At 46.3% G+C, this 13,423-nt stretch overlaps 1 long non-coding RNA gene across 2 annotated transcripts in view; it reads right to left on the bottom strand.

Moving 5' to 3' along the window:
- LOC108176422 (uncharacterized) overlaps nt 1–13,423 on the bottom strand; it is a 63,510-nt gene that overhangs the window by 16,530 nt on the left and 33,557 nt on the right. The window contains exons 2-3 of one of the 2 annotated variants that reach the window (XR_011386213.1): nt 9,459–9,604; nt 2,980–4,022 (exon numbers count right to left, since the gene is read on the bottom strand). This is a non-coding gene — a long non-coding RNA (uncharacterized lncRNA). Of the gene's footprint in view, nt 1–2,979; nt 4,023–9,458; nt 9,605–13,423 lie in introns of those variants that run through there. The other variant, XR_011386214.1, reaches the window with a different exon arrangement.

The raw sequence follows: 13,423 nt of genomic DNA on the forward strand, positions 1-13,423 counted from the left end.
GCGCCGGCCGCAGCGGCCATTGGAGGGTGAACCAACGACAAAGAAAGACCTCTCTCTTTGTCTCTCTTTCTCACTGTCCACTCTGCCTGTCCAAAAAAAAAAAAAAAAAAAAGGGCTCTGAGATGGCTAATATCATGTGTCATCTTGCCTGGGATAAGGGATGTTCATATAGATGATAAAACATTATTTCTTGGTGCCCAGGAAGATGTGCTCAGGATATCAGCATTTGAGTCAGAGGACTAAATAAAGATCAACCTCACCAATGTAGGAGAGCATCAGTCAGTCAACTGAGGGTCCCAAAAGAACAAAAAGGTGGAGGAAAGATGAATTCTCCCTCTCTTCCTGGGCTGGGACATCTGTCTTTTCCTGCCCTCAGACACAGGAGCTCCTGGTTTAGGTTGGGACTCAATGACACCACTTGTTTTCTCATTCTCCAGCTTTTAGATGGCAAACTGTGGGACTTCTGGACCTCCATAATTGTGTAATCTAATTCCCATGATAAATGTTCTCATGTATATGTATATACATATACATATATATACACATATATATACTATACATAAATACATATGTATATATAAATCCTATTGATTCTATTTCTCTGGTGAACCTTGGCTAATATAGATTTTGGTATGGAGAGTGGGTCTGGTAGAATTTTGAGGATATGTTTTCTGAATCATTTTAGGATTTCTGGAATTTATCCCAAATCTGTTTAGGTTTAAAGACCTAGTGACTTTATTTCATGTAATAAAGAGAGCATTGACAGTACATGATGTGAACTATTTATAGAGAAATGCAAAATATTTGTATTGGATGCCTCTAATCAATCACTTGCAAGGAGCAAGAATTTAAGTAATTCTGCATATATTTTCTTAAGACATTTTATTTATTTGAAAGGCAGAGTGACAGAGAAACACAAAAAGAGATCTTCTATCCATTGGTTCACTGCCCAGATAGTTGTAACAGTCAGAGCTGCATCAGAAGTGGAGCAGCTAGGACTTAAACTGATTATCTAATATGGGATGTTGGTGTCACCAATGGCTTAACCCACTGTGCTACAATGCCAAATTTTAGTTTTTGTTTGTTTTTAAAAGATGTACTTATTTATTTTAAAGTCTGAGTTATAGAGATAGAGAAACAGAAAGAGAGAAAGAGATCTTCCATCTACTGGTTCACTCACCAAATGGCGGAAACAGTTGGGGCTGGGCCAGGCAGAATCCAAGAGCCAGGAGTTTCATCAGTCTCCAATGTGGGTTCAGGTGCCCAAACACTTGAGTCATCTTCCATAGCTCTTCCCAGACAATTAGCAGGGAGCTAAGGGAAGCGGAGTAGCTGGGACACAACCTGGCACCCAGGTGGGATACCAGCTTCAAAGGCTCCAGTTTTACCTGCTACACCACAACTTTGGTCCCTCAAAGTCTTTAAAAAAAAAGGTTTTTAAAAGAAATGTTTCTTTAAGAAAAAGAACATCTAAATTAGGGGAAATATAACCTCAGGGGGAATAGCAGGAACAAAGGGTCTGAGATAGAAATGTGCTTGTTGGCCTCAAAAATAAACAAAAGAGGGGTGGGCGTTTGACACAGAAGCTAAGCCTCCACTCGGGATGCCCATGTCATGTATCAAACTGCCTAGGTTTGATTCCCAGTTCTACTTCTAGTTCTAGCTTTCTGCTAATGCACACCCTGGGAAGGCAGCAGATGTTGGCTTAAGGCCTTGTATTCCTGAGTCTTCCAGGAGGGAGAACTGGATTGAGTTCCAGGCTCCTGGCTTCGGTCTGGCCCAGCCACAGATGTTGCAGGCATTTGGGGAGTGAGCCAGTGGATGTGAGGTCTCTGTTTCTCTGCCTCTCTGCTTTTCACACAAACAAAAGTCAGGACAACTAGCTTGTACCATAAGAAGTGGGGAAGTGGTGAATGTGTCCAATAGACAAGTTTTGCCTGTTCTGAAGCTTCATTGAAGTGAAATTTGGAGTATTCAACACATACATGTTTGTGTAAGCCTTCTTCTTTTTTTTTTTTTTTAAGTAGTATTTATTTACTTATTTGAAAGACAGAACTAGAGAGCGGGAGAGAGGGAGAGAGAGAGAATCAAGATCTGTTGGGGCCGGCGCCGCGGCTCACTAGGCAAATCCTCCGCCTTGCGGCGCCGGCACACCGGGTTCTAGTCCCGGTCGGGGCGCCGGGTTCTGTCCCGGTTGCCCCTCTTCCAGGCCAGCTCTCTGCTGTGGCCAGGGAGTGCAGTGGAGGATGGCCCAGGTGCTTGGGCCCTGCACCCCATGGGAGACCAGGATAAGTACCTGGCTCCTGCCATCGGATCGGCGCGGTGTGCTGGTTGCAGCGCGCCGGCCGCGGCGGCCATTGGAGGGTGAACCAGCGGCAAGGGAAGACCTTTCTCTCTGTCTCTCTCTCTCACTGTCCACTCCTGCCTGTCCAAAAAAAAAAAAAAAAAAAAAAAAAAAAAAAAAAAAAAAAAGATCTGTTGGTTACCTCTGCAAATGCCACAACAGCCAGGGCTGAGTCAGAACAAAACTGGAAGCCTGGAACCCCATCCAGTCTCCTGTGTGGGTAGCAGACACACAAGTACTTGAGCCACCACATGCCATCTCTCAGAGTGTGCATTAGCAGGAAGTTGGACTAGAAACAGTACTAGAACCCCTGTACTCCAAGATGAGAATGTGGGTATCCCAAGCACTGTGCCACAATGCCTGCCCCATAAAGCTGCTTTAACTTAACATAATGTTTCTGAATTTCACTCACACTGTTATAGATGCTTGTATGAGCAGGGTATTATTCCACTGTAGGCATATATACAATTTACTTATCTACTCACTTGTTGAAGGACATCTAGATTATTTCCAGGTTTTGGCCTTCATAGAGGTGCTATGAACAATTTTGTATAAGGTGATGTGGGATTTTTAGTCTACTGTTTCCCACCTCACTGCAATGTAAAACCAAGAATATACTCTTTGTTGCACAGCAGTTTCACTAAAAGTGCTAAGAATAGTTTAATTCCCATCTGGCCCTTTGGTTGACCTCAAGAAGGCCTTTGGATTCTAGCAACTACAGAAAAGAAGAACTGGATCAGGTAATTTAACACGGACACAGCAGCTGCATGGCCTGAGCTCCAAATCACCAGCATCTGATATATGAGCCATACTTAAAGGCAGAGGATGTCCAGATATGAAAGCGTCCTTGCTGATGCTTGAAGGGAGGAACTGATCTTGTCTGCACACTCAAGTCCAATCAGGATTCTGTAACTATCAAAGGGACTGATTATGCCCTGCCAAATGGTCTTAATCCTACTTTCCCTTTCCTACTTCCCCCAAAGGGGTGAGCTGACAGTACAGATCTGTAACTTTAGCACTACTGTATAAGCTCTTGGTACTTGAAGTGCATCTGTGTGTTCTGCAGAAGCTGAATCTGCATGCCCCAGCATTACAACAACTCCTGTGCTCGTCTGCTGCATGAGGTCAGTGGCTAATCCCCTCTGCATCTCTGTCTGATGACTCCAATTTTAGTCACTTTAAATTTAGATACAACACCGACAGTTTTAAGTTTTAAGCAATCAGTCTTCAGTGAATTATGTGTATTTCTGTATATAAACAAAGATAACATTTTGAAGTAGTTTTTTTTCTTCAGAAAAGAGATATCTTCCAGGAATTTTATTTCCGGGGAGAATTGTAAAGCCTTTTTATATTTTACTTTCTTTTTGTTTTTGCTATATTTATTTGATACAGTTTTTTACGTTTTTCTTTCTTCTTTCACTCAAAGTTAACTCTCCATTTTCGCCTCCTGGTAACTCAGTCCTTTCACATACTTCGTAAGTGCTTCGTTTCCCATCATCTTCTCTGTTCTCCAGATTTCTTTCAAAGGAGTCTTTCTGTTACTGGCAGGCTTTTTCCTTTTAGCTTTTTCTCCTTAGCTTCTAAATACCACACTTGAGTAATAGGGAAGTAATAAGGAGGACTTCTTATTCTGGTGAAACTGTAAACTGGTAACTGGGAAAAGCTCCTTGTAAAATACCTGGAAGCAGTGGATACAATTTAACAAATATTCTTTTCATTTTTAAAATTTATCTTTTATTTGAAAGACAGAGTGACAGAGAAAGATAGAGAAAGGGAAAGGGAAAGAGACAGAGAGAGAGAGAGGAGAAAGGAGAGAGGAGAGAGGGGAGGTGAGGGGAGAGGGAGAGAGAAGCTGGGCTAAGCCAAAGCCTGGAGCCTAGAGTTGCGATCCAGTTTCCCAAGTGCCAGAGGCCTAAACGCTTACACTATCTTCCTCTGCTTTCCCAGGTGCATTAGCAGGGAGCTGGATTGGAAACTGAGCAGCTGGGACTTAAATCAGTTTTCTGATATGGCATACTGGTGATGCAAGTGGTAGCTTAATTCACTGCACCTGCCACAATGCCAGCTCCACAATATTCTTTTTTAAAGATTTGTTTGTTTACTTGAAAGGCAGAATTAGAGAGAGAGGGAGTCAGAGATCTTCCATCTGCTGGCTCACTCTCTAAATGGCTGCTATGGCTGGGGCTGGACCAGGCCAAAACCAACAGCCTGAAACTCCATCTGGGTCTCCCATGTAGGTACAGAGGCCCAAGCACCTGGGCCATCTTCTGCTGCCTTCCCAGGTGCCTTAGCAGGGAACTGGATTGGAAGTGGAGCAGCTAAGATTTGAAACCCTGCTCAAATGGGATGCTGGCATCTCAGGCAGTGGCTTAACCTGCTGGACACAACATCAGACCTTCACAAATAATTCTATTAAATGTAGAAGTGAGTCAGTAAGAAATTCAGTGAAGACTATTTCATGGTCAAAAATTCCTACCACCCCAGTGTGCATGCCCTTTGGCAATATGATTTTGTTGTACCCTTTAAGCCTGGACTGTCCTTGTATACTGACATCAACTTGAGTACTACAATATGACTTAGCTCTTATGTGAACCACCTGGCATTAGTGTCACAATTCACAGGTTCAAAGGCACCATCATTAACAAGACTGTCCACCACTTCAGTGTCAGCCAGAAGTGGAGTCCCCCAGTACCCACACTTACAGTGTGTTCCCAGGATGCCCCTCAGGTTCAATAATTCATAATAATTTCATAACAAAGGATACTAATCATGACCAGTCAAATGAACAGATGATGTGTAAGGTGAGCCCTTTTGTGGGTGGAAGGTGAGGTGACGGGGAGGGGAGTTCTAAAAGCTGAGGTTCCGTGCCCTTTCCCTATGAAATCAGGGTGTGTCACCCTCTTGGTACACCATTGTATTCAGCAACCAGAAAGATAGTGAGTGAGCTTCAGTGCTTGGAGACTTCCCTGGGGTTTCAGTCCATTGGCAGGATTGGTTAAATTCACTGTCTGTATTACTGAATTCAATCTCCAGCTCTGTTCCCTTTCCCAAAAGTTGGGCTGACTCATAGCTCTGATCCTCTAATTACATGGTGGGCCTTTCTAGTGACCAGCCTCATCCTGAGTCACTTCATCTTTTAGCATGACCTCAGGTGTTGTCCCAGTGGCTCCTAAATAATAAAGATATTTGTTATGGATTGAACATAACTTGGCTCCCCAAACGTATGTGGATGTTTAAACTCTAAAGTCTCTTGTTGAGATTTGATAGATTAAGGGGGTGGGGGTGGGGAGAAGGGTGGGGGTGGGGGGTAGGGGAAAGGTGGATACTTGATCTAATCATGGCATCTGAGCGGTGAGTCTGGTGGGAGATCTTTAGGTCACTGGGTCTTGCCCTCAGAAAGCGGTTCTCGGAAGAGGGTCGGTTGGTTATTTAGCTGGGTTCAGCATAGCTCCTCTATTTACTGGATTACCATGTGATTGTTCCCCCTGAACCTTCTCTGCCACAGCCGGCCTCTGCTAGACACCAGGCCAGTGAGACATTCTGATCCTGACCTGAGAACCTCCAAACCGTAAGCCATAAATCAGCCTTCTCCTTCCCTAGAAGCTCCTCACAGGTGTTTTAGTTAAACTAACAAAAAGCTGACTAATACATTAATGTAACTCAGGAAATTCCAAGGATTTAGATGTTCTCTCCCAGAACACAGGAACAAAGGCCAGGCACAAGGCTGATCCCATTCTTTCCTTTCTTATTTTTATTTTTTGAAAGATTTATTTATTTATTTGAGAGGCAATTAGAGAGAGAGAGGGAGAGAGAGAGAGATAAATCTTCCATCTGCTGGTTTACTTCCCAAATGTCTGCAACTGCCTGGGCTGGGCCAAGTTGAAAGCTGGGAGCTAGGAGCCAGAAACTCCATCCAGGTCTCTCACATGGGTGACAGGGACCCAAGTATTTGGGCCATCCTCTGCTGCCTTACCAGACACATTAGCTAGAAGTTGGATAGGAAGCAGAACAACCGGGATTTGAATCAGCACTCTGATATGGGAGGCCAGCATTGTAGGTAGTGGCATAACCCACTGTGCCACAGAGTGCTAGTCATATTCTTGAGTACAGAACACACTGTAAGCAATAGAACATGTTGAATATGACTTCTGAAGCTAGGGATTAAGAGATATTAGTTGTCTCTATTATATCTTTGGAACAAAAAGCAAAATCCAGAAAAGAAAAAAAATATAGAGGTCGAATTGTGGAACAGCAGTTTAAATCCCTGCCTGACACCAGCATCCACTGTGAGTGCCTATCAAGTCTTGGCTTCTCTGCTTCCAATCCAGCTCCTTGCAAATGTACCTGGGAAAGCAGTGGAAGATTGTCTGAATGCTTGGGCTTCTGCCATCTACATGGGAGACCCTGATAGAATTCCAGGCTTATGGCATTGGCTTGGCCCAGCCCCAGCAGACACAGCAATTTGGGGACTGAACCAGCGGGTAGAAGATCTCTCTTTTCCCTTTCTCCTTCTGTGTCTCCCTCTTTCTATAACTGTTTTTCAAATAAACAAAATAAATCTTTAAAAAAGAATTATAAAATTAGACTTCATCAAAAAAAGATGATCACTTTTTAGATGAGAGAAATTATTTGTAGAACATATATCTGATAGAGAACTTATATTTATAATATATATTTTTTGATCCTTAGAGGTCAGTGAAAAGAAGGAAAAGGGATGATATAAAGATAGACAGAGGCCAGCGCCGCGGCTCACTAGGCTAATCCTCTGCCTTGCGGCGCCGGCACACCAGGTTCTAGTCCCGGTCGGAGCACCGGATTCTGTCCTGGTTGCCCTTCTTCCAGGCCAGCTCTCTGCTGTGGCCAGGGAGTGCAGTGGAGGATGGCCCAAGTGCTTGGGCCCTGCACCCCATGGGAGACCAGGTTAAGTTCCTGGCTCCTGCCATCGGATCAGTGCAATGCGCCGGCCGCAGTGCGCCGGCTGCGGCGGCCATTGGAGGGTGAACCAACAGCAAAGGAAGACCTTTCTCTCTGTCTCTGTCTCTCTCACTGTCCACTCTGCCTGTCAAAAAAAAAAAAAAAATCATTGAATTGTACACTTTTTTAGTGAATTTTTAAAAAGATTTGTTTATTTATTTTGAAAGTCAGGTACAGAGGGAGAGGGGCAGAGAGAGCCTCCATCCCCTGCGTTTCTCACCAAAGGCTGCAACTGCCAGGGCCGGGACAGGCTGAAGCCAAGAGTCAGGAGCTTCATTCTGGTCTCTCACATGAATGGTGGGGCCCAAGTGTTAGTGAATTTTATTGTGTGTAAATTGTACCTTAAAAAAGCTGGTGAAAACAAACAAGCAAAAAAACTAGTCTGCTGTCAGTGTGCTCCTGGAAAACACCGGAAGTTCTCTAGAAGGATTCCCAACAGTAAATCCCAGCTGAGCATGCGATTACCATAAAGTTTTGTAAAACACAGAGGGAAACCACTAGCTTCCATCAATAAAGAGACTGGTGCTGGTGTCAGTATTGTGGCGTAGCAGGTAAAGTCACCCCCTCTAGGTGCCAGTTCCTGTCCTTGCGGCCCCACTGCTGATCCAGCTTCCTGCTAATGGCCTAGGAAAAGCAGCAGACAATGGTCAAAGTCCTTGGACCCCTGCCACCCATGTGGGAGACCCAGATGAAGCTCCTGGCTTCTGACCTCAGCCTGGCCCAGTGCTGGCCACTGGGGTCATCGGAAAAGTGAACCAGTGGATGGAACATCTCTGTCTCTCTCTTTCTGTAACTCTGCCTTGCAAAATAAATAAATAAATCTTAAAAAAAAAAAATCACCAGAGGCACATACACATTAAGGCTGCCTTTAGAAAGAAGAGAAACAGACAGAAGTGTACTCTGCACAAAACAGCTTTTCAAAATGTTCTTTGAAAATTATGTTTAAAACAAACAAGCCAAGTCATATGTAAGAAAATGAATTGAAAGATCCTTTACTTCACTGACATCATTAATATAGAAGGAAAAAGATAAAGAAGGGGATGTGAGGAAGGTTAGAGAATTTGTTTTAAAAAGTTATTGATCTTCACTTATTTGAAAGGCAGAGATACAGAGAAGAACAATCAGATAGAACTGTTCCATTTGCTGGCTCACCCCCACCACTGCACCCCAAATTCCTGCAACAATCAGGGTTGGGTCAGGCCAAAGCAGGTATGGAGAATTTAGTCCAGGTTGTCCAGGTGTGTGGTGGGGACGCAATCACTTCAGCCATCACCTGCTGCCTCCCATGCTTTGACAGGAAGCTGAATCAGAAAGTGGAGCTGGGTTGGCCTTGTGGCCTAGTGGGTGAAGCTGCCACCTGAGATGCTAGCATCCCAGTTGGATGATGGTCTGAGTCCTGGCTGCTCTACTTCCAATCCAGTCACTGCTAATGCACCTGAGAAAGCAGCAGAAAATGGTCCAAGTGCTTGGGCCCCACACCCATGTAGGAGACCTGAAAGAAGCTCCTGGATCCTGGCTTTGGCCAGGCCCAGCTCTGGCTGTTGTGGCCTTTTGGGGAGTGAACCAGAGAAGGGAAGATTCATTCTCTCTCTCTCTCTCTCTCTCTCTCTCTCTGCCTTTCAAATCAATAAAATAAACTTAAAAAGAAAGTGGAGCTGAGATTCAAACCCAGGCACTTCAATATGGGATATGGGCATCCCAAGTGACATAATAACTCTTATTCCAAACACCTGTCCCAGGATCCCAGGCTAGGCAATTGTGAAAGGCACAGATCCTCTGTATGCGATACATGGGTGCATCTCTAGTTTTGCCTCCATCAATGTGTAGAAAAATTAAGCCTGCCACTTCTAAGCTGGAAACAGCTTTATTTGCACACAGGTCTAGCTGCACTTTGTGCTTGACTTGGTGGGGTGGGGTGGGTTCAAACCATGCAGTTTCTGCCCTTGAAAATGTGCCAACACCATCTTTACCATAAGAAGTCTAAGGAGCACATAGAATGCCAAGGTAGTTTTCTAGGTCATTGGCAGATGAGGTGCTCCCCACAACCATCCTCAACTCAATTTTGTGTGATTCCAAAGTGTGGTGCCACTCAAAATTACCACTCAAAATTACCCATGGAACCTCATAAAAAATTACTCACATTGGTCCTCATAATAGGCCTGCTGAATCAGAATTCTTGAGCTTAGGGTTTCTTTCTTGTTTTTTCATCTGTTCTCTAATCCTTTGTTGAGATATAATATGGTCAGTCTTCCATATCCATGGGTCTGCATCCTTGGATTCAATGAGCTGTGGATTAAAAATGCTTGAAAATATTGCTTCTGTACTAAACATGTACAGTCTACTTTTTTTGTCATTATTCCTTAACCAATACAGTCCAAGTATTTACATAGCATTTACATTGTATTAGGTATTTGGTTTTTATAATTTCTTTCCTTATTTACTTGAGAGGCAGAGAGGGAGGGAGGCAAGGAGAGTGAGGGAGAGAGAAAGCAAAAGCCCCTTATCCTCTGGTTTACTCCTCAAATGCCCACACTGAAACTTGGAGCTGGGAACTCAAAACAGGTCTCCCCTGTGGCTGGTAGGGAAACCATCATTGGTTTCTCCCAGGCTATGCGTTAACAGGAAGTTGGGTGAACCCAGGCCCTCTGACGTAGAAGTCAGAATTACAGAGAAAGAGAGGGAGAGAGAGAAATTCCATCCACTAATTCACTTCCCAAATGGCCACAATAGCTGGGGCTGGGCCAAGCCAAAGCCAGGAGCCAGTAGCTCCTTGTGGGTCTCTCAGATAGGTAACAGAGCCCCAAGTACTTGGGCCATCTTCTGCTGCTTTTCCCAGGCCATTAGCAGGGAGCTAGATCAGAAGTAGAGCAAATGAAACTTGAACTGGTGCCTACATGGGATGCCTGTGTTGCAGGCAGTGGCTTTACCTGTTGTACCATACCCTGTCGCTCCCCCTCTTCGTGGAGGAACGACACAGGACCCTGCGCTGTTCTTTCGTCTGCTCGGCCCTCCCCGGGTTTGCTGCTGGTTCTTCCCGGGTTGGCTACTATCCCTTCCACCTCCGTGGAAGGGCAGTTCCCCCTGGCCACATTCCCCACTTCCGCAGGGGAGCGGCACACCGCCGGCCGGCTCTCTCGGGGGCTGCACAGGTGTTCCTTCAGATAGATGTTCCCCTTAGATGTTCCCCATAGATGTTCCTGGTGCATGCCGTCTCTCTCCTCCTTTATAGTCCTCCTCCGCCAATCCCAACTCGGCTGCCCACACGCCGAGTACGCTGCTCTCCTCCAATCAGGAGCAAGTCCTACAGTTTATCAGTTGAACTGGAGGCAGCTGTGCGGAAGCTGTTTACTTCTCTCCCAGCGCCATATTGTGGGAGAGCAGATGCATAGAATAAGTCTTAATTCCAGTAACTCAGTCCAGTCCGGATTGCTCCCCACAGATCCCCCTTTCTTTTTATTTTTGGCGTTGATACGCGCCTGTCTTCGGTGCCCCGTGGCACACACTCTGCTCTGCTTGCTAGAGTTGCCACAGGTTCTTACAAGTCCTATCAGGCAAACCGAATCCGGGTCCTCTCTTCGCCATGTTGTGAGGAGGTTTTTAGGCGCTGATGCGTGCCTGTGTTTGGTGCCCCGCAGCGCATGCTCTGCTCTGCCTGCAGGGGCTTACAAGCCCTAACAATCAGGCAAACCGAATCCAAGCCTTCTCATTGCCGTATTGTGGGGGAGACTTATTAGTGTTGGTTTGTGCCTATCTTCGGTGACCTGCAGCTCATGCTTTGGTCGAGCTGCTTGCTGGTGCTTACCGCCTTAAATCAGGCAGACCAAATCCAAACTTTCTCGTTGCCATGTTGAGGGGAGGCCTTTCTCTTTCTCTATTTCTCTATCTCTGGGCATTCCTATCTCTCCCATTTTACTTCTGTCTGCCAACATTCCTATTTCTCTCACTTTGCTTCTAAACTTCTGTTTCTCTTATCCCCGCAGCTTCCCGCTCTCATTCTTATCCCCGCGGCTTCCCGGCTGCGCCCGCCCCGAGGCTGCTTCTCGGCAGCTTTCCGGCTCTGAGCCGCTTCAGCCCGCGCCTCTCTCATCTGCGAGGCTTCGCGGCTCTGCGCGGCTTGGCTTTGCGCGCACACTCCGCGGTCTCCGCGCCCTTCGCGTCTGCACCACGGCCTCGCGCCAGCCCCGTTCCCTATCTATTCACGCCCCGTGCTCTCTCTGCACGCGGCGGCTTCCGCGAGTAACACAGCGTAGCTTACGTGTCCACCACTAGCATTCAATCTAAGTTCCCCGGGCTAGCCTGGCGAATTCAACCCAGCTTACGTCTCCGCCCCACAGTTTGGCTTCCCGTCCTTTGCTCCCCGGGCTAATCAGACGGATCCCAACCTGGCTTACGTTTCAGCTTCTGGTTTCAACTTTTCGCCCCCTATTCCCGGGCTAACTTGAGAATCCCAAAGTGGCTTTCGTTTCAGCCTCGGCCTGCCCCCCGCGGCTTCAATTTCCCTAACACTTTTCTCTACCCGGTATGTTTCCCTAAGTTTTCTTCCAGCAATATTCCTCCCTCATTTCTCCTGGCCTCTCCCCACAGTCCGCGTCCGAGTCTGTTTGTTCTAGCTTTCACTTTCGCTTTCGACCTTAGAGATTTCTCCCAGCTTCCCCCCGTAGTCCGTATCTGAATCTATGCCTAGGCTTTCAATAGCTTCTTCCGGCTCCTTTTTCGTCCGGCTTTTCCCTAGGCTGTTTGCTAGTCTCTCTCTCCGATATTTTCCCTAGGCTGTTTGCTAGTTTCTCTCTCCAATATTTTCCCTAGTTCTTCCCGTTTCTTCCCTCCTAAGTTTTTTATCCGTCCTAGGTTTCCTATCCAAGCTAGGTTTCCTATCCGAGTCACGGCACCATTATGTCGCTCCCCCTCTTCGTGGAGGAACAACACAGGACCCTGCGCTGTTCTTTCGTCTGCTCGGCCCTCCCCGGGTTTGCTGCTGGTTCTTCCCGGGTTGGCTACTATCCCTTCCACCTCCGTGGAAGGGCAGTTCCCCCTGGCCACATTCCCCACTTCCGCAGGGGAGCGGCACACCGCCGGCCGGCTCTCTTCGGGGGCTGCACAGGTGTTCCTTCAGCTAGATGTTCCCCATAGATGTTCCTGGTGCATGCCGTCTCTCTCCTCCTTTATAGTCCTCCTCCACCAATCCCAACTCGGCTGCCCACACGCCGAGTACGCTGCTCTCCTCCAATCAGGAGCAAGTCCTACAGTTTATCAGTTGAACTGGAGGCAGCTGTGCGGAAGCTGTTTACTTCTCTCCCAGCGCCATATTGTGGGAGAGCAGATGCATAGAATAAGTCCTAATTCCAGTAACTCAGTCCAGTCCGGATTGCTCCCCACAATCCCCTACTGTATTTTTTTAAGCTTTATTTATTTGAAAGGCAGAGTGATAAAAAGAGGGAGAGAGGGGCTGGCACTGTGGTGTAGTAGGCTAAGCCTCCACCTGAGGTGCCAGCATCCCACATGGATATCAGTTCATATCCCGCCTGCTCTTCTTCTGATCCAGTTCTCTGCTATGGCCTGGGAAAGCAGTAGAAGATGTCACAAGTGCTTAGGCCCCTGCACCCATATGGGAAATCCAGAAGAAGCTCCTGGCTCCTGGCTTTGGATCGGCCCAGCTCTGGCCATTGTGAGCATTTGGGGAGTGAATCAGCAGATGGAAAACCTCTCTCTCTCTCCCTCTCTCTCTCTCTCTCTGTATGTGTAACTCTATCTCTCAAATAAATAAATTTAATAAAAAGAGAGAAATAAAGAATTTTCTATTTGTTGGTTTACTCCCCCAATGGATGCAATAGCCCAAGTTGGATCAGGCTGAAGCCAGGAACATGGAACTCCACCTGGGTCTCTCACAAGGCTGGCAGGGCCCAAACACTTGTGCTGTCATCTGCTCTCTTCCTAGGTGCATTAGCAGGAAAATGGATTAGAAGCGGAGCAAATGGCTTAACCTTCTGCACCACAACACCAATGTCTTCATTGAATTTTTCACATTGTATTGCATCAGCTTGTATGTCTTCTTGATTAGACTATGAATGCCTAAACAGCAGAGTTAGTATATTCTATATTTTTGTA

Source organism: Oryctolagus cuniculus, chromosome 2, assembly GCF_964237555.1.
Source record: "Oryctolagus cuniculus chromosome 2, mOryCun1.1, whole genome shotgun sequence".
NCBI classification, from domain to species: Eukaryota; Metazoa; Chordata; class Mammalia; order Lagomorpha; family Leporidae; genus Oryctolagus; species Oryctolagus cuniculus.